The 18,849-nt window shown below is 41.1% G+C and overlaps 1 protein-coding gene across 2 annotated transcripts in view; it reads right to left on the bottom strand.

Annotated features, from left to right (window-relative positions):
* The window catches only part of JAKMIP1 (janus kinase and microtubule interacting protein 1), a 148,891-nt gene extending 130,568 nt beyond the window's left edge, over positions 1-18,323 (bottom strand). For both annotated transcript variants that reach the window (XM_054066456.1, XM_054066457.1), the window contains exon 1: positions 18,195-18,323. The gene's annotated coding sequence lies outside the window, so the exon portion shown is untranslated. The remainder of the gene's footprint in view (positions 1-18,194) is intronic.
* Between the last annotated feature and the right edge of the window lie 526 nt (positions 18,324-18,849).

The raw sequence follows: 18,849 nt of genomic DNA, 5'->3' as shown, positions 1-18,849 counted from the left end.
TATTAACTGTATGTTCAGATGCTATCTGAGAAGATGTTTTTCTGAGAAGTAAACAAAAAGACAAGATTTTTAAAAATTTACTAGCTAACTATGGGAATATGTGTTTTTTCACAAGTCCATCCAAATGGTACTTTGTGCCTCGCAAAATAATAAAAACCAGAAAAATACAGAAATATATATATAGTTTTTAAAGCGTTTGTAAGAAAGAGACTGGAAAATAAAACCTCTCCAATTTTTAGGTTTCTTTTGCCTGCCTTACAGCTGAGGTTTTAAAAAAAAGTTTAAAGTCAATGGAAATAGAATTCTATGTTGCAATAACCAACCCTATTTGCCCTCTACAAGTTTTAAAGGAAACATTTTTATCCAGCTCTGATCTTGGATATTTTATTTATAGAGTAAAAATACCTTCTATCAAGGTGCACTTGGTCTCAAGTACAAAATTATCATTGCTATTTAGCAAGAACAGCATATTTTCTTATTAGCGTTATATGAGATCTCAGCTTCCTCCCACCAGAAAAAAGTACCCTGAAAACATTTATCAGTCAAAAATTTGTCCTACATGGTGCAGAGAAGAGTGAAAAGCTGCAATACTGACAAAATTAAAAGCAATGTTTAAGCTAACATTGGCTTTTAATTGCAATCCTTAAATTTTGAGAACGGAGCGCTTGCCTTTGACATTTCTAATGCATGACATAAGAAAAACTTTATTTCTGTCTTTAGAAGATTGTCATAAAAACAGGTAGGTGTTTCTAACATAAATACTCCAGCAAGAACTTGGTTTGTTCTACATATATCAAATATAACTTCTGCAGCTCCTACTCCTTAAAATTAAGACTTAAGGTCAGTAAATAATTTCCTTTTCATTAGTAAGGTGAAGAGAGTGAAATTAATTATTTTTATGTCCTCACTAACTGGCTAATGTAAAATCTCTATTTAGAATGCAAGAACATATTAAAACCAGCAAATTTACTGCCTGCAGTGAAGTAATAGAAGGATTGAGATTCCCAGCTACTAACAGGGTTATTTTTTTAAAAAAAAAAACAAACCAAAAAACAACCAAGTTCATACTATAGGTTGAATTAATAACTGGACTGCATATGGTGGACATGAAATGACCTTATCAGACTTACACAAGCTTATCTGAGAAAGAAATTAACAGGCATTATGAATATGAATTATGCTCTTCATATCTTCAGCTAAGGCTTTCAGTCACATCAAACCGTGCTCATTTCTAGACGTGCATATGCACCCCTAGCAGTCGTGGCACTAACTTCATATTTGGAACTGAACACAACTTTACCTCTGGTGTATCCCCACATGTAAAAAGCAATGCTACACTAAGAAATGCAACTCAGTATAACAGACAGAAACTGGACTTCAGCACGACCAAATACTGTGCTGTTTACCCAACAGCTAATCAATACCGATGTCATCAGAATGAACCTCACCGTGCCAACACCAGGCTTTTTAGGACCGGAAAGTTAAATCAAAGCCTTGGAAAGAATCTTTTCAGTCCGACTGCTGCGTATAACTAATAATATACACAGGTCCATATAAACACACACACAAGGATCCATCCTTCCAACTATATGAAAATTTTGACTGCAGGTCAAGGTGAGGCCCTGCAAAGAAACTAATAAAACTGTTTAAAACCTACCTGAACTCTCGTGTTTGGAAAAAAGCCTTTGTGGGTTTTCTTTGTGATTTTTTTCCAAAATCCGGTTTTGAATAGAAACCAGAATCTGATGAATAATGTCCCTATAAAATGGTGCTTATTAATAATGATACAAGTAGTTAAGTACTTATAGAGTTGTAATACAAAATAAAATTCAACATCTTTCTAAGGAGCATTCTTTCCAGAAGTCCATGACTCAGTTCACAGTTTTAATAGAAATTTAGCGGTTCTAAGAGGCCAAGGTAATCTAGTATTCAAGAAAAAGGAATTAAATTTCTTTTACACTCGTGATTGTGATATATTGCAAAATTATGTATTTTAATTGGTAGATTTTTATAGCTAGCTATAGCTAGCTAACTTAGCTGTACTTTTGCTGAAGTATCTTTCAAGATTACAGCCTAAAACAGAAAGGTAAGAAATTCTTCTTATAACTTGGTTAAAGTATGCTGTATATGCTTCAAGTTTTTCCCAATCTGACTAACTAATATTTTCATTCAAAAAAACCACTCTACCCTAAAGAACAGCAATAAACTCACAATGAATGCCATTAAAGATTCACCTGTGAATTTCATTAAGTTTTATATTGTTCTGGTTTTAAGCATGTCACTGAAATGGTGAACAAGTCAGACTAGTACTGTCGGTCAGTATAGGGTGACTTTATGGTAGCCACATATTAAACTACAGAACTATATTTAACCTGAGAAGATAGGGTCCCATTTATGTAATCCTGTTTTAGGAGCTTCTAATGAGTTACTGTATCCTAACCCAGATATGCCTGCCAGCAAGTTGCCTGCTCTTTCATGTCAACCTAATGATGAGAGTACAATTCCATTGTAAAAATCTGCCGCACGGCACAAAGAAGACTCTTGTTAAAGATGTTGATCATCAATATAATCCGTAACCTAAAAATAAACTTCTGCCTAAGTTAACTCACACTTATGATACAGAAGTTTTATTTTTATTTGTATTATATTTGCTATATAGCCACAGCGCTACTAAGAAGAGATTCCCGAGACTAAGAAGTCAACGGAAATAGATAAGTAAAGAAATTGGTAAGTTCTTTGACACTAGTGCATTCGTAGACAGAGCAGATGTCTACACTTACAAGTTGATGAACACATGATTACTGAAAGGTGTTTTAGGTCTTAAATTATACGTTAAGTGAGTTATCACAGTGTTTTCTTTTTGCTTTAAAAATGTACCAACAAGAATGCCCATTCATCTCAGAAATGTCTTTATGTTTCAGAGAGCATCCACTGAGAGTCAGGCTTCCCCAGACGAGAGTCCTGCATTCAGCCACCTGTCTCACAGACACATATGGCACTTGGGGATCAGCGGGGCGCAGGGCGAGCATCGGTCACTTGGTAACATCTGTCAACTGACCAAAAGTGGCATTAATGAAATTCTAAAAGGAGTTTAGTTCACTCCTTCATGCTGCAAGACAGCTGTAGTGACAAACGATGTACTTAAAAAGAAGCACATTAAGATCATAGACGATAAAATGAAGCAGGGAAAAGGATGGAGCTTTTCAGAACACACTTTTTGTACCAAGTTGTCTACAGTAATCACCTTACCAAATACAATCATAGTACTATTTGAAATCAAGCACACCATGAAATGTAAAACAGTGATGTAAGAAACAAAAGGCCCAACTACAAACAAGAAAAAAGCAAGAAAAAGAATAAGAATTCATTATTATGATTTCTCATTTTATCACATACTTCAGTCCCTGCTGTTTCTAGATTTAGCTATATTTCAAGGGTTGTTAGCTTGAAGATCACCTCAAGAAATGATCATAATGTAAAAATCATAAATGCACAAAAATTTGAATTTCAGTGTCACTAGTTGCTTTCTTTACACTGTGTCTACTAACACTATATACACAGGAAAAGCACTAAAAATATATTCCAAAGAGCTGTAGTTTCAGATCATCACATTTACTCCACAGAAATAGGATGCCTTTCTCTGTTGCTATATCAAGCCCACAGATTTCAAGATTCAGAGAACAATGGCTACACCAGGAATGGAGACATGGTATTCCCAAAGCCAAACATGGGCAGCAGACCATAAACATGGTATCCTTGCTTCAAGTGGTAATTATTTCCCTGCAAAGCTAAGGCTATACTCTGGTGGAAAGTACTTCCACTAATTTAGCTCTTCACAAAGGAAACAATGAGGTGCCTCAAAGAAAAAACAATTTACATTTCTTTTACACAATTGTCAAAAAATATGATGACAGAAAGAAAAACAAATAATGGCCCCTTTTTAGCAAAACAAAAAAAAAGAAAGCAAAGCTTATGAATAGGGAATAGAAAAGCAGATTTGATGACTGGCAATCTGAGCCCTTATCTTGTTTAACTACTACATTTAAACAGATCAGAGATTTTGATCTGTGGTGGAAATAAGACATAATGTGAATCCACCATGGGGTGCATCTATCAATTAAGGCACTGTTTCTGCACCGTAAGAATGCAATGTAAACACTTCATGTAATACAACTTGCATGGTATCCAAGTCTTCTGTGAAGACTTCTGTTGCCAAGATTTTATTGCCTTAAACTACCATCTGAAACATGGAAAGATGCTCTTTGCAGAAGTGGAAAAGCAACATGAAAAGGAAGCAGAAGATAATTCCCTTCTATTTTCCCTCATATTCAGCGATTAGCCTATTACTTCCAGTTCTTTGAATTTAAAACAGAAAAATAATCATTAAATATGACAGCATTTGAATGCACCTCTAAAGTTGCAATATTGTACACTGTCTCCAATCTATCAGTAATTTTCATATGGGCTTGGTGGCTCACATGAAACATATTAATTTTGATGCACCTCCACCTGGGGAACAGGGAGACATAAATCTTGTTGCATCCTTTGTCATTAGCATCAACTACACAGTAATGGCCAGAGCTGAACCATTTCATAAGCACCGTCACCTAGGAGTTTGTGTATATCGTATGCAGCACAATGAGGCGAAGCATTGAAGAAGAAAGTCTAAATGTCATTTTTCATACAGGTTGCTTTGATAAACTCAAAGCCTTATTTGTAGCATCCTTCCCAAACTCAAGAAATCTAATCTGTATATGCTAATCTGTCTATCTATATCAATTCCACTGTCCATATTGCCAAAGATGTTAAACAGCGCTAGTCCCAACACTGACCCCTGAGGAATGCCATTTGTCACTGGTCTCCACTTGCATATCTAGACACTGACTGCAACTCTTTGAGTGCAGCCATCCAGCCAATTCTTTAACCACTGAGTGGTCCATCCATCACATCCATGTCTCTCCAAGGCAGGGACAAGGGTGTCACATGGGACAGCATCAAACGCTTTCCAAATGTCCAGGTGTATGACAGTCCCTTCTCCCTTATCCACCAACACTGTAATCCCATCATAGAAGGCGACCAGATTTTTCATGCATTATTTGCTCTCAGTAAGGCGATGTCGGCTGTCATCAATCATCTTCTTATTTTCCAGGTGCCTTAGCACAGTTTCCAGGAGGATCTGCTCTGTGATCTTGCTGGGCAGAGAGGTGAGAGTGGGTGGCCTGTAGTTCCCCAGGTCTTTGGTTTTTTTCCCATTGTAAAAATGTGGTTATGTTTCCCTTTTTCCAGTCAGTGGGAACTTCATTGGACTGCCACAACTTCTCAAATATGATGGACGGTGGCTTAACAACTTCATCCTCCAGTTCCCCCAGGACCTGCGGATGCATTTCATGCATTGTGCACCTTCAGGTGCTTAGAAAGTCTCAAACCTGATTTCCTCCCACAGTGGGCAGTTCTTCATTCTCTGGGTTCCTGCCTTTCCCTTCTGCAATTTGGGCTGTGTTGCTAGAGCACTTGCTGGTAAAGACTGAGGCAAAAAAAAGTTGAGTACCTCAGCCTTCTCCATATCCTGGATAAACGTGTATTTCTTTTTCTTCCAGAGAGGCTCACATTTTCCTAGTCTTCCTTTTACCACTGACAACTTATAGAAGCTTTTCTTGGTGGCCTTCACATGGTGGCCAGATTTGATTCTGTCAGAGCTTTAGCCTTCCTAACCTGATCCCTGGCTGCTTAGACAATTTCTCTGTATTCCTCCCAGGCTACCTGTCCTTGCTTCCATCCTCTGTAGGCCTCCTTGTTGTGTTTAAGTTTGTACAGGAATTCCTTGTTCATCCCACGCAGGCCTCCTGGCATTTTGTCTGCCTTCCTCTTTGATGAGATACATTGCTCCTGAGCTTGGAGGAGGTGATCCCTGAATATTAAACAGCTTTTTTGGTCCCCTATTCCCTCCTGGCCTTGATTCCATGGTACCCTATGAAGATGATCTCTGAAGAGGCTGAACTCTGCTCTTTTGAAGTCCGGAGTAGTGAGTTTGCTTTGTGCCCTGCTTGCTGGCCTAAGGATCCTGAACGCCACTATTTCATGGTCACTGAAGCCAAGGCTTCCCTTGGCATTCCACATCAGCTCCTCCTTCTGGTGAGAACAAGGTCCAGTATAGTACCTCTCCTTGTTGGCTCTTGCATCACTTGGAGAAGGAAGTTATCATCAGTGCATTCCAGGAACCTCCTGGATTGCTTACTTCCTGCTGTGTTGTCCTTCCAACCAGGGCAGTTGAAATCTCCAATGAGGACCAGGGCTTGTGAATGTGAGGATGTTCCTATCTGTTTATAGAGGGCCTCAACCATATGGTCTTCCTAATCAGGCAGCCTGTAGCAGACCCCAACTATCACATCATCTGTCCCTGCCCTCCCTTTAATCCTGACACATAAACTCTCATTCAGCTCCTCATCCACTCCCAGGTGGATCTCCACGCACCTCAGCTGGTCACTAACATAGAGGGTGACACCCCCTCCTCATCTCCCCTGCCTGTCCTTCCTAAAGAGCCTGTATTGTTCCACTCCGGCATTAACAGGAGCCATCCCACCACGTATAAGGTCATAGCCCTGCAGACATACACGTATCTCTGACTTCTCTTGTTCGTTCCCCATGCTGCATGTATTTGCATAGAGGCATTAAGATGGGCCCCTGGTGAAGGTGACTTACTCACTGGAGGGGCTGAAATGCCTTTGTGTTGCTCTTCAGGTGCTCTCTTGCTGGCCTGTGATCCTTCTCCACGCTTTGGGCATTTATTGCTGGTACTAGCATTCAGATTGGTAAAAGTGGGATGGATTGTGGTTCTCCTTCCCCAGCAACTTTGTTTTAAAGCCCTCTTCACCAGCTAGGCAAGCCTATGACTGATGATGCTCTTCCCCTTTTCTGACAAATGGACCCCACGAGCCCCCACTAGATAAGGTTTCCCAGAGTGAGTCCCATCATCTAAGTAGCCACCCTCCTGGCTGTGGCATCAGCCCTGTTGATTCGCCAGATTTAACCGACCCCTTCAAACCTTTGACCAGGAGGAACGATGAAAAAATGCCTCTGCTCCAGGGCCCCTTACCATCGCTGCCAGTGCCCTGCAACCCCTTTCAATACCTCTCAGACTGCTCCCAGCTGTATCACTGGTGTCCTCGTGAAACAACAGCAGCAGTTAGTGGTCAGTGGACAGTACAAGGCTTAGTAGTCTCTTGGTGATATCCCTGATATGAGCCCCTGGTAAGCAGCACACCTCTCTAGGGAGCATGTCAGGTTGGCAAATGGACACCTTCATGCCTCCCAGAAAGAGTTGCTTACTACTATCACCAGTCAGTTGCCTTTTCCTAGTTGCGCTGGTTTTATCTAGGAGGCAGGTCAGGCTGACTTACTCAGCATCGGCATCTCTCCTGATACGATGGGTCTATCCTCTTCAGCCTGCAAAGCAGTGAAGCAATTCTACAAGGGCACCTCAGGCTTCATACAGAAGCCTCTTCCTCTTGCTGGTCCTTGTCCTTGCAGGCTCCATTTTTCTGACTATTTGGCCCATTCCTTTTTGTGCCAGTGGGGGAGTTTCTGGCTGTTTAGCCATGGCCTCTCAGTCCACAGCGGACTGCATTTGGAACCAGCTATCTAGATCCTTCTCAGCCTCCCCATTGTTATGAAACCTTCTCATCACCTCCTGCAACTCAGCCTTCTGCCTTGAAGCTCCTGCACCTGAGCACAGCTGCATGGAAGCATTAGCCACCACTCAGGTAGATCACAGAATCACAAGGTTGGAAAGGACCCATTGGATCATCGAGTCCAACCATTCCTAACACTCCCTAAACCATGTCCCTCAGCACTTCATCCACCCGTTCCTTAAACACCTCCAGGGAAGGCGACTCGACCACCTCCCTGGGCAGCCTGTTCCAGTACCCAATGACTCTTACTGTGAAGAATTTTTTTCTGATATCCAACCTGAACCTCCCCTGACGGAGCTTCAGGCCATTCCCTCTTGTCCTGTCCCCTGTCACTTGGGAGAAGAGGACAGCTCCCTCCTCTCCACAACCTCCTTTCAGGTAGTTGTAGAGAGTAATAATGTCTCCCCTCAGCCTCCTCTTCTCCAGGCTAAACAACCCCAGCTCTCTCAGCCACTCCTCCTAAGACTTGTTCTCCAGCCCCCTCACCAGCTTTGTTGCTCTTCTCTGGACACGCTCCAGAGCCTCAACATCTTTCTTGTGGTGAGGGGTCCAGAACTGAACACAGTATTCGAGGTGAGGTCTCACCAGTGCTGAGTACAGAGGGATCCATAGATGGTACGGATCGCCCAGCCAGAGCTGCACCCTTTGCTCTCAGACAAGTGCCCAGCATTCTGCCTTGAAAGTCAGGTAGGATGAGTGTCCATGACCTGTGCAGATGGTCACAGAACAATGCCCAGTTGTTGGGTTATCTGTACCTCCAAGTCTCCCACTCAGCCATTAGAATGCCCCTCCTGCCAAAACTGCCGCACAATGCCATGCCCTGGTTGATAGTGCTCCACAGGGCTGCCTTCTGCGGGAGTGGGAGGTGGCCCCATCCAGGCCTTGTCAGCCACTCTCGTGAGACCTGTCAGCTCCTGGTGGGTCTCAGTGCTCCCCTGGGCTTTCCCTTGGATGCCACAATGCCCCTCTCCACTGAGGAACATGCCTGCACTGGAATTATTTGCCTTATCTCCTTGACATACTTACACAGCAAGTTATTTCAAACACAGAATCAGCAGATCAGGCTCCTCTGACATTAGAGGATGAAACAAATCTCTGTACAGAAACTATCCCCATACACATACTCAGAAATAGAAGCAGAGTCAAACTCTGATCCCGCTTGCAGGCTGCTTCTTTGGTAGTTGCAGTGATGTAGGCATCAATTCTGCAATGTATTGCATAGCTTCACCACAGGCACACACAAGGCAAAAATGATACACGTTTGGCCACATCTGGCCCCATGGAACACAATGTTATTAGAAATGCTACAAATTTTTCTTCCTTGCAATAAAAAAACATTAATTCTTCACATTTCTTTGTAAAGAACAAACATGATAGCATTTTCCAGTCTACTCTAAGATTACAAAGCCAGACAAAGAAGTCCAAAATTTAATTGAACTACTTAAGTAATGAAGCTTTGATATTTAATAGATTTGCTTGAAACTGCAAATTGCTAAAAACCAAAACATTATTTTAAGCTGACAGCCCCATTGAGACCAATATTTCTCACCACACTATAAGCTTAGTCTAAGCTGTTTATTAGCAAACACTACTAACACCCTGCAGAAAAGAAAGCTCAGATCTAGAGCTGGCTTTGAACCTCAGCTTGACATGGTCATAGGTAAACCCCAAACCGTAGCAGTTCTTTCCTTGCACAGAGGTAAAGCTGTTGGTCACAGCTGTAACGACTGTAACTATTACACTCAACCTCTCTGCCTAGCCTAGTTGGTATTTACACCCAGTGAAAATCCAGAACCCATGCAATAAAGCTGATGGATACGTGGATGTTAGCTATGGTCTGCACAACATGAATCTGAGATTGGAATGAAACCCATCAGTACCAAGAGGGGTTTTTTTTTTTCCATTTAAAAACCACAACCATTGCAGGAGAGAAGCCACAACAAGATTTTTATTACTTGTGGGGTGGGTGCATCTGGTGCACTACAGAACAGGAATAATAAAAAATGGTCTGTGTCATTCAAGAACTCTCAAAAACCATGAGCTTCCCATTGTATAGTTCCATTACTAAATAAGAGATCTAAGCCTTAAATTAATGATTCCTTCCCTACATAAAAAAAAAAAAAAAAAAAAACTTATAGCAGAAAACAGAATGACATGGCTTAAACTGTGCAGAACGTCATTCCTCCACCATGAAAAAGCACACAGCAAAATAAGAACATGTAGCATTTTGCCATCAACAAAGCTGCCTACATAGACACCCACTCTTTCTTATTTTCTCTGTAGCATATTCTTTTAACTCGCTCATCTCCTTCTACATCTTTCTCACAAATACTGGCTTACCAACTTAGCACACAGCTTCTTCAGATTTGCTTTCACTAGAAAACTGGCCATCAAAATAGTTATTCTCTTACAATCAGCTCAGAACACACAATTTATTTTAATTTTTCCCTCTCCCAATACATTTATATACAACTAAAAATAATCTCAAGAAACAGAGAGGTTATTCCAGGGCATCTGAAATCTGAAATAACTAGAGCAGGATAGTTATTCTGCAGATCTAAGCTTCACACAGCAATAGATTCATGCATTTGGTCCTGCTTCCCTGTACAGAGCTGGCAATTACAGCATTCCAGCGCAGGACCATGGATTTTTTCCAGCTCCCTTACTCTGCATGCCAGTTACAGCTGATTGCAGCAGCTGAATCAGTAATGCATTTATGCATCAGATGCACAAGAGCTAGATATATTAGATATGAAAGAGAAACTTGCAGTATATTTTGCTTTTTCTGCACATGAGAATTATTGTCATTGATAATCAGGGTATTTAATGCTTTGCTTTACCAACACCTGAGAGGATTTTAGATTTACAGATCTGTAAGAAATGAACAGTATTTATTACCTATAGCGATATGCGGACACCTCTCTAAAAATTTCAGATATTCCTAGGTTTTGTGTGAGGAAACAGCAAATAATCAGAATCCTATGTTGCTTTTCTCTTCTTTGAAGGATTAGCCTCTCTCAGCTCCCAGACAATATATACAATAAGTACACTAAGTATTCTGCTTAGAGCTCAAACATTGTTGAAATCAGACACATCTCCAATACATCCCCTCTTAAAGCATAATCTAGCATTATGATGATATTATTACAGAGTGCTAGTATGGAAGAACCTTCTATTCCATTCAGTTCATTGTGCATACTGTCTCCACAAACATTTATCTGTATATTAATCTAGTATTTTCTGAGTGTACATTTGTGAAAACACACAAAATTTCTCTGCATTTATTTTTCTTACTCTTAAAAACTATTGTTTTGCCATTCAATAGCTAGACTCCTAATAGCTAGCTTAATAGACTGACTAAATCTAGCTCAGATATGTCTGACCATGGCTCTGGTCATGGTTACCCACAGTGGTGCAGAAATAGCCATTTATCTTCTAGCTTAGAAGTCATGAAGGAAAGGTTAAGGTAAAAGATGGGAAAAAAGAAAAAGTAGAAGAAAAAAATATTTCAGGCCTTCTTACACAGTGGACAATAAAAAAAAAAAACTGCAAAACCCAATACATTTACAGAATATTTATTATTAACACAAAGGCAGGGCTGGTAAATTAGATGAATTAAGGAAATCTTTGGGTTTTACTGCAAGAGGTAGTATTAGCCCTGACTTCCTAGCTGGTAGAGCATATAACCTAAAAATTCCTGAGAGTCTTACATAAAATCGTAGTTCATTAAAAACAAATAAACCAATCAAAACAAACAAATGAATAAACAACAGCAAACCAGAAAACACGAATAATGGGGTATAATGAGATGTCAGGAATAAAAGAAATAGTCCCCAAATATTCACTTTTCATAGTAACTTATAGTCTCTGCAATGTGTTAATACCATTAAAAAATGAAACTGGTTTAAAACCAAAGAGGCTCCTCTATCCTTCCCAGTCAAGTATACACATCGTGAGTTCTGCTCACTGAAAATACTGCTTGAGATGGGCTAATAATCGTGCAGTGAGTGTTTGTATTTTAACATATTCTATTATATTTCTTGTTGTCGCTCTTATTCTCTCTTCTTTTATTGGTCTATTAAAACCATCTTTATCTCAACCCATGACATTTACTTTACTTCCTGATTCTCCTCCTCATTCCCTAAGGTCGGGGCAGCGGGAGGTGGGCGAGCGCATGGCTGCACGATACTTTGCTGCTGGCTGGGGCTAAATTATGTCAAGCAGGAGCTTTATCTTTGAGACTTCAAACCCTTCTTACAAATGCAGTTTCATATTGGCCAACAAATGCAAAAATTAGTCATAAGGGACTAAGAGAGAGCAGAAGCATTTAAGTCTCATTTCTGTAGGAAGTCAGGCTACAGCAAATGTAATTAAAGTTTTTAGTAAGAGTTTGCTGTTTTATTAAAAGATGGAGCATTACCAGAACACACACTAAGTGTGGGGCACAGCATTCCATCCTCCTATGTGGTAGTGGCCAAAACTTGATGCAAAAGCTAGCAGAATAATTACCAGTGAAGCCGAAGTCTGCATTTGCGAGAATTAAGACCATCATCCTTATTGGTCAGCTGAACTATTTTCTTTTGACATAGTGCAGATAGGTTTTCATTCTTACCTTTCTTAAAATGAGTAAGTCTCAAAGAACATCCATATAAAAAGCTGGGATAAAATGCACTTGCAGATCATTCTTTTGGGTTTAAGAAACAGAGAGTCCAGAAAAGGAAATTAGTGGAAAAAATTACTGGATTCTTCTTTAAGATATAAAGGTCTGTTACACTAAATTAACAAGAGTATAATTATAATATAGTCTGTACCTAACAAATTTAGCAATGAATGATTAAGACATGATCTGCTCTATGGGAAATGCCAAGATGTGACTCAAAGTACATTAACATAAGGTGAAAACATTGTGAAAGTGGTGCTTTATACCTTGATAGGGAAAAAGCTACATTCTTGAGGCTTTCTCGCTCATTTCTAAGCAACTTAGAGAAGCTACACATCACAATACCCTCTCTCTATCCTGACAGGAATCACAGTCTGTTAACCTCTTGCCGTGCAGGAAGAGCTACATAAAAGAACTACTCCAAAACCATAAGTACTTGCAGCTTAGAGGCTCCAACAGAACAGGAATCACTGTCTCAAAGTAAAACCTTCACCCCAGAAATGTGTCCTGATTAGACTCAGTGTGCAAGTGCATCACATTGCCGCAAGGATTTATAAAGATGGAGAACAAGATTGTTCAGAAAATTAGAAGTTCACAAGAAAACAAGGTTTGTATCTTTGCTTGGCAGTTCAAATGAAAGCTAGTGAGAAGAAATCAAAAATATTTGACAACAGTTTCTTAGCATAAACAGAAGCATTATGGTGCAGTAAATAAACAGTTACCAGATGCTGGATACTGCTTCAGACAAAAAAAAGAAAAAGAAGATGAAATCTCAGCCTCATATACACTGACATATTGAAAAGTCTTATTAAAATAGGACTACTTCAGATAGATAGATGTTCCTTGTTTTGATCATTAAAGAAGAGAAATAAGGTAATTTCAGAAGAACCCAAGGAAGATTGCTCGGCAGTGGCTCATTCTTATTCTCAGCATACAAATAATAAAAACAATGATCATAATACTTCAGTTTCAATTACACCAATATGCCACATAGCTCACTTCATCTTAAAATAAATAAATACAGGATTAAACATGGATGTATTATATTCACAAAGGGGAGGGAGGAAGAAGTCACCTCTTCACCTGCACAGCGAAGTCAAAGCAATCAAATAAGCAGACAATGCCCATAACGAATGCTGACAACCACCTTTACCTTAGCTAAAGGAACACCACTGAGATTACAGCCAGGAAGCACATGCTGAACATCACTGCCGAATCAAAAGTGAAACTGCAAAATACAGCCGGGTGACAGTAATGACGCTTCCGTACTGAACAGAAAGGTTACAGCTATCGTAAGAGCAACTAAAAATGCTCAATACTAACATCTTGTCAAACACAAGTGGAATGGATGACAACTGCTACTCATGCAAGACGATGAAACTTAAGTTAAAATGGCCCTGAGAAATATGAACAGTATACTTTCTGAAATAGCTCCCATTTTCCTTACTTTCAAGAAAGGTGGTAGCGAACAGGCAAAATTCCAGTAAAGGTAGTCTAAAAACAAGAAGAAAACAGAGCAGGAAATGTCAAAGAGTTATGAGACACGTCTTGATCCTTCCACAGTTATGGCTACATCCAGCATGGAGTAGGGAACAAGCAAGCAACATGTGAACAAGTACACATTAATCTGATAATATAAATAGCTCCCCTCTTAATTTTACACTGATTACAGAATGCCAGCTCACAGACTAAATAAACAGGTTTTTAAAAACATCTGCAAAGAAAAAAAAATAGTAGTATTTACACAAAGTTCTCTTGTCATCGTCAAACCAAAATGAAGATGCTCTTCAACAATTTTCCACTAAAAATAAACCAAACCAAACAAATATGGACTGTGCTTTTTGAGTAGGACACAACCAATATAAAACCATCTATCTCCTATTTCTAAACATCTCACCACTGAAGTTATTTTTGCTTAACTTTCAGACTTTCACCACAGTTAATGAGGTTATTCAGCGTGCTACTAGGACAGCACTAGAACAACTTCCTAAGTATATGCTTATATGTTTTTATTTAATATGTATGAGGCATCCCTCTCAAAACCAGAGGGGTACCTTAGAAAAATTAGAAATTGCCACTCTATAGCTTTATCTTTATTGATGTATAATTTCCCATTGTCAACTGTTAACAAGATACACACTGACTACAAGTTTTTGTGCCTAAAATACCAGCAGAAATAAAATAACAGGAAAAACAAGCTTTCACTGTATTCCTCATTACACCAAGCAGCTTTGCCACTCCAAGCCTAACCTAAACTAACAGCTGCAGATGGGAGCTTTCCAAATACATTTGGGTTTTCATTTGCCTGTGTGTGCATACATGTGTTTGAGAGCCTATATGGTAAGGAAAGAAGAAGTCCAATTCAACCGAAGCGGTGGAAAGAAATACCAGATCTGAGCCTGGCACTGGGTTGAGGTGTAAGAGGACAACCTCATCTATCACAGCACATAGCAGAAGCTTCTCTTAAACCTTATTACACAAATGGAGAGAACAGATGGAATAATGCAAGTAAGGAACTAACTAACTCAAAGCTTTACTGATATCAAGGAAAGGCCTATGAAAGCATTCCATATGCTAAAAAATAGTTCCATGATTTATAATAATGTGCAATGAGTGGAAGTACCACTGAAGAAGAATGAGTTAAAAATAAGTTTAAACACTACTACTATTCCATTTTGTCCCACTGAGAATTGATCTATACTGTTTTTATAGAACCACTATAGATATTTTCCCTATTACTGAAGTTAGAGCTGACAGTTTTATAATTCAAAAAATCATGGCAAAAGCTAAAAAGAAATTAGCTACAAAATTTGCATACAGAGGAAAGCCTTCCCAAGATGGAAAAAAGCACTGCTTTAGATCAGGAGTTAACCAAAATATTTTATTTTAACATGTGAATAAACTAATAAACAATGATACAATGACTGTGAAACTGATTTTCCTGTGTAACATTGGAATAAGTACCACAAATCAGCAACAGTTCTAAATATGGAATTTTTTTTAATTAAAAACAAAAGAGGTGGAATGTGTTTGCAAATATGAGTACACAAAGCTGCAATTAAGACTTTTAAAAATGAAGCAGAATAAAGTTAATGAAAGTTGAGAGAACAAAAAATAAAGATTACATGCAAGAACATAAAGGAGGATTAATGGTCTATTTCCTTGACGGCAGAGCAAGCTCAGTTCAAAATTAATAAATGACTATATGAATTGAGAAACAATAATCAGTGGTACATGTCCATATATCCTCTTAGGGGGTGGCAGCATGTAACTAACCTTTCTTCTATACAGAAAGGCAATCCAGCCTCACATTATTCATTATATTCTGTTCCATGACATGCATTTATGCCACCTCCAGCTGGCCTTACACAGTCCATAAATGTGGCCCAGGCCCATTTATTTCCTCAATATACTTGCTATTTCCTACATTTCCTACTTTCTGTCATAGTCTAATCAAAATGTTCAACAGAAAAAAAAAAATCTATACATGAAAATAACTATAAACATTTACACGCTGATAATATCTAACAACAGAACTGATAGCAGAGCTGGGATAAACTGTAACAAAGATGGTGCTGGGGACACAAATATTAACTATGGAAAACAAACCTCTAAGAGAACAATCATAATGGGGAACCTCTATTTTATCACTGTGTATGGATATTCACATTTTAATGAAGCACATCTCTTCCAATTCAAGCCTCATTTTTACCTCAGGTTCAACCTATGGCCTCTTCTGAGGACATTTCCAACTCTTATGTACCCATAACAACAATCTAAGACTATAAAAGCACATACATTTAAGCAGAGAGTAAGCATTGCTCAGAGCATTTCCAAAAAGAAAGAAAAAAACCCCACCTTTATCTGAACGCGGGAGAACTTAAAAATGTGGGGCAAATCTCTATACCACTGGCCGCCTGCAGTACTAGTATCTCATCACGTAGAGCCCCAGTGCCTCAACGATGGAGTTCTAAGAGATGGCCTCCTTAAACTTGCAGAGTACCCCTCCAAAGAGCTGATCTCCCCACCCATAAAAAGAATCACCTGTTCTATAAAAGCCAACATCCTTGACCCTTCTGTTTTTAACTCCAATGTACCTAATGACTTCACATTAACATCCTTACTACCAGCACTCACCCAAAACCAAAAACTCCAATCCCAAAAGAATCCACACTACCTCAGCTACAAGAAACGAAGTCATCCCAACGGGCTGAGAAATACAAACAGAGCAGAGATTGAAATCAAATGTTCTAAGCCCCACAGAATACCACAGCTCCTGTATTACATTAACTATTTTTAGCATTATTAATAGTGAGGCATGCACATTTTCAATGCAGAACAAAAGCACCGTCTTAAAAAATAATTAAGCAGAATTTGAAAGTCTTCATATAAACCCTCCTGCCTAAATGCACTGCGAATTAGCGTGTCTTACAATCAGAAACTATTTATTGTCAGCAGGCTTTGGAAAACCAACACAAAGCACAGTCGCCTCAAACCATATAAACCCAAACCAGGCTTCTCACAGAGATGAAACACAGAAGACCCTAATAAGCATCACAGAATCCCATTCCTGCATAAATACATATGCACATCATGCTTACTGTCAGTGAGACCAATCGTGTAAGAAAAGACATTGCTGTGTATACATGATGGGTCCTAAGCACAGGGCAGGGATCTCGGGGAGCAAAAGGAACCTGGAAATCAAGTGGGACTCATTTTCTTCCGCCTTATGAAATTTGCTAGGATTTCATTCTAATAACTGTATGAATTATTAGATTTCATTCTCATAACTGTATGAATAATAAAAAAATAATCAATCCCATCTGTTTAAATTAACATAATTTCTTAGGACTGTTTGATTAGACAGTGCAGTATATGTATATCATCAGTCAGGCCAGTAATATATGACAGATTATCTGTAAATACATAGCAAAAATAGTTCTCGACTGTTTGCTAAACCTGTGTCTGCTCCATCATCTCTCTAAATAGAGATCCCGCAAATCTGCGGGGATTTACAGGCCTAACTGCTGCCTTAAGGGCTGAGGGTGAGAACTTTTCTCAAAATCTCACCCATTCACTGGGACAAACCAATAAACAGAAATTACACTGTGTGCAGCTACTCCTCTCATCCAACCCCCCGGAGTGATCCGTTCCGTAGCGTTGCCATAGAAAACGGAAAGGAAGCCTCCAATTAGGGAAGAGGTCACACTTAAGCAGAGATATTATGTAAATAAGAGCCAGCAAAAAAAAAAAAAAACAACACCCTGCAAAAAAAAGACCCACAAAGGCCTCATCCTGCAAACCCTCCAAAGGGGAGGCCTCGGATTTGCTGTCGGGAAAGCAGGGCTCGGCTTGCAAGAGAGATCTGAGCCGCAGGTGAAGCCCAGCGGGAGGGGGGAGCGGGGCCGGGATGCGCCGCACAGGGACCCCGTCCTCCCGCAGGGACGGCTGAGCACGGGCAGCGCCGGGGGCTTCCCCGTCTCCTCCTGCCCCCCCGGCCAGGGGTACGGGCTGCCCGGCCCCGCTCCTCCCGCAGCTTCCCCAGACATCGCCCAGCCGGGGCGCGGCTGTGCCGCGCAGGAGCCGCTTCTCCCCGCCCGGCAGAGGACCGGCACGGAGGGGCGAGCGGAGACTGGCACGCCCCACCCCGAGCTGCACTCTTCCCTCCCGGGCACCGCGCGTGATCAGAGTCTCTGAGGGCAGCGTCCTCCATCCATCCATCCATCCATCCATGCACCGACCCACCCTCCCATCCATCCATCCATCCATCCATCCATCCATCCATCCATCCATCCATCCTCCCTCCCTCCCTCGCCCCCCCCGTCCTCCGCGCCGCCCCCGCTCACCCACGCCCTTGCTCCGCTTCTCCCCCGCGGGAGGGACCCGCCGATGCGAACGGAGCGGCGAAGCAGGCGTGGGACGCGGCGCAGCAGCCGGCAGCCGCACCTCCACCGGGTCCCTCCCCGGCTGTCACCGCCGCCCCGCCCCGCAGCCCCGCCCCGAAGGCTGCCGTGACCGCGGGGACCGGGGGTGTGATGCTCTCCGCCTCGGCGGGTTCCGCAGGGCTGGGGAAGGAGGTGTGCGCTGGAGTCACCGGTGGGATGGGTGTACCATTCCCCTTTCTCGGCTGGTCACAGTGGAATGAGCGCAGCATCCCCCTTTCTTGGCTGGACACGAGTGGCATGAGCATAGCATCCCCCTTTCTCTGCTTGTCACCAGGAGATGAGCATAGCATCCCTCTTTCTTGTCGTGTCACCAGTGGGATGAGTGTAGCATCTGCCTTTCTTGGCTTGTCACTAGCGGGATGGGCGTAGGATCCCCCTTTCTTGGCTGGACACGAGTGGCATGAGCATAGCATCCCCTTTCTTGGCTTGTCACTAGCGGGATGAGCGTAGCATCCACCTTTCTTGGCTAGTCACCAGTGGGATGAGTGTAGCATTCCCTTTCTTGGCTTGTCACCAGTGGGATGAGCATAGCATCCCCCTTTTTTGGCTTTGCCAC

Source organism: Cuculus canorus, chromosome 4, assembly GCF_017976375.1.
Source record: "Cuculus canorus isolate bCucCan1 chromosome 4, bCucCan1.pri, whole genome shotgun sequence".
NCBI classification, from domain to species: domain Eukaryota; kingdom Metazoa; phylum Chordata; class Aves; order Cuculiformes; family Cuculidae; genus Cuculus; species Cuculus canorus.
This window is presented reverse-complemented; position numbering and strand designations above follow the sequence as displayed.